General features: G+C 46.1%; 1 long non-coding RNA gene across 1 annotated transcript; it reads right to left on the reverse strand.

Annotated features, from left to right (window-relative positions):
- Positions 1-6: 6 nt before the first annotated feature.
- Positions 7-2334, reverse strand: LOC117799557. Its single transcript, XR_004622985.1, has 3 exons — positions 2121-2334; positions 1192-1500; positions 7-221 (listed from the first exon to the last, which is right to left on the reverse strand). It is a non-coding gene; the product is annotated as an uncharacterized LOC117799557 (long non-coding RNA).
- Between the last annotated feature and the right edge of the window lie 796 nt (positions 2335-3130).

The following is a 3130-nucleotide window of genomic DNA, read 5'->3' on the forward strand; positions in this document are numbered from 1 at the left end:
CAAGGACACCAGTAAAGGGAACAAAGAGGTGACATGCTCAGAATGGAGCTTTCCATACCATAGCAGCAATGGCTCTCACATTTGAGATGACCTCCTTGTTAAAACTGGATTGCTGGGCGCCATGCCGAAGTTTCTTTCTGAGAAGGTCCAGGGCGGGGTCCCAGCATTTTCACTTCTAAAAAGTTCCCAGGTGCTAATGCTGCTGGTCTGGGACGCACAATCTGAGAACCAGAAACAGTAAGTAGCAACAAAATCAAAACCGGGAGTTTTTAGAGGGACAGAAGTAAAAGGACTGAATCCAATAGCACAGGCCAGAAGGAATGGGGCCCTGCCCAGGTTGCTGAGGGTGGGAAAGGAGGGAACAGCAACCAGGAGAACAGCCAACTGCTTCAAAGGACAGGGGACCACAGGTCCGCGTTCCAGGTCATTTCAAATCACAAATCATCGGGAAATGTCCAGCGCCCGTGACAGGTACACAAGAAGCAATTGAAATTCGTTCTGAAAGTAGCAATCCCATCTAGAAATTAAGCTCTGAGTTTTATCTTACTTTCCTTTCCTCCCACGTCAGTAACCTCGTTCTGGCACAATTTAGGTTGCTAAAGCGTCTTTCAGGGAGAACACACATATCTGCACCCAGCTAGCAAGTGTATCTATCTGCATATATAAAATCATACTAAAGCTGATTTCCTTATTATTTCACATTAGAACACCCTTGTCGCGAAATAGTGTTCAAAATAAATATGGAGGACTGGAAGCAACCATTTCTATTTAATGGGGCAAAAAATGATGAACTCACCATCCCATATAAAGACCCCATGAAACCAACGTTCACTGACTACCTACTATGTGACAAGCACCGTGGATGTGCCTGGACACAAACATGAATAAAACATGGGGTATCCTCACTGCAGTTCACAAAATCTAGCAGTCTTTCTTCTACGCTCTTAAATCCGCCTAAGGATGGTGTTTGGCTTGTAATAANCGTAATAAAAATTCTAAGGCAGGGACAGAAGATAGCTAGCTTTTCTAAATTGACCACCGCTGCTAATTATTCAACTGAAAGAGAACACTTTGGTCCTGGGTTGTTTCACCGAGCTCAGATACATTCTGCTTACACATGGAGAGAGTTGGGGGGGCATCACCCGTTCACCCCCCTGCTCTCTAAGTACGGTGACCTTTTTTATCACTTACACCTTTCAATAGCCAGAGAGAGTGCCACTTGGGGTTTCAAAATCTCATTTCCTTTACTACATCCCAAAATAACAGGGTCGCTTCAGGACCAATGAGTGGCTGGCACCGTGACGTGTTTCCCACAAGTACTGATAGTTCTGGAGAGGAGCAAGTATTTTCACAGCCGCAGGTCTGGGTGCTGAGCTTTCTACTGTCAGTGAGAATCATGTCCCAGTGAAAATACAGAGGTGGAACCGACCGACCAAGGGATAAGGTGACAGGGAGTGTTGTTTACTCGAGTCAGAGAGCAACCGAAAATGATTTCTGCAGCTGGAACAAAACAAAGACAAGGGTTGAAGGTCAACTTCCTTTTTTATTCTGGCTCATCAGCACACCTAGGCGGCCTTTCCCAAATGTTTCGGGTCTGCTGACTGTTGCTACTCAGTGTAAGACCCCACAGGCTGTACTGACCTATAGCTCTTGGGCACTGGAGGGAAACAAAAGGGGAAAATGTTTCGTCTCAACAGAATTAACGAAGTCATCCATGGCACCCGGCTCTCCCTGCTCTGACCCCAACCTCATCCGTCTCCAAGCCCGATGGGTTTTGTTTGTGAAATGCCCTCACACTCATGCAAATCCCCTACCTTGGCTACCCCCAGCACCGGCCACCATGCTGATGTCATCTCTGTCCTGAATGACTGCAACAGCCTTCTATTAGCTTAGCATCCCCCCCGACCATTCTTCACGTGAATTCACAGTATTAATTCACAGTCATTCATTCACAGTAACCTTTTAGACACTCAAATACTACCACTAAAATCAGAATATGTCACACATACACATAAAACCTATCTTAAAAATTTTCTCTGGCTAAAAACTGGTGGTTGCCAGAGGGAGGTGGGGGGAGAGGAATGGGTGAAAGAGGGGAAGGGGATTAAGAGTACACTTACCATGATGAGCACTGAGTAATGTGGGGATTGGTGACTCACTACATTGTACACCTGAAACGAACACAATGTTGTATGTTAATTATACTGGGATTTTATTTTATTTTTCCCTCTGGCTCCCCATTGCTCTGAAGACTTACTCAATGTGTACTATATCCCAGGTTTGGCCCAGAGAGCTCTGTGTGCATAACCCATGCCGCTGGCTCCCTTCCTTCTCCTTGTTGCATCACATACCTCCCTCCTCTCTGNTCCTCCCTCCTCGCTGGCTCTGCTCTCTTCCCCCAGACACCCCTGCCTGGAACACTCCTGCCACCCTGCTTTGCCACATTGTTTCCAATACACCTTTTAGCACTTCACCCTTATCAGCTCCTGAGGGATGCTTAAGGAAGACCCTCTCCTCCTGGTTGGGCCAGAGCCCCATGTTCTAATGGCACCCTCCACCAGCTCATGAACCCCTCGTGGAACGCATCACAGGACATTTACACGATCTTGTAGGATTGCTGCATTTCGGCCTGCCTTCCCACTAGACCGTAAGATCCACAAAGGTAGGGCGTCGGTCTCTTTTTGCTTACCGTCATGTTCCAGAGCCTAGCACAGTTTCTGGCACATTTTAGGTACCAAATAAATATATTAATTATGAAGGATGGAAAGCAGGCAGGGAGGGGGGCAAAGTGCTACTACTAAGATAAGAAAGGAGGTCTAGCATCTTAAGTGAATGATAACAGGGAAGAACTTAAATGCCCAATGTTAGGGAAAGTTCTAAGATACATTTATAATTCATTCCTCACAACAACCCTATATGATTGCCCTCATTTCATAGATGAGGGAACCAAGGCACACAGGTATTAACACTGCTAGCAAATGTAATACGCTTGTAAGGAGAGACAGCACGAGCATATGTAAGCACACGAAGCCAGTCTGCTCTGGGAGCTTTGTTTTGCCCCACCATTTTTAAGGGTTTTAGCAACAACTGCTTTTGAGGGTCAAGGGTTTATCTTATTTGGAATTGGGTA

This window comes from Ailuropoda melanoleuca, unplaced genomic scaffold (assembly GCF_002007445.2).
Source record: "Ailuropoda melanoleuca isolate Jingjing unplaced genomic scaffold, ASM200744v2 unplaced-scaffold5254, whole genome shotgun sequence".
Lineage (NCBI taxonomy): Eukaryota > Metazoa > Chordata > Mammalia > Carnivora > Ursidae > Ailuropoda > Ailuropoda melanoleuca.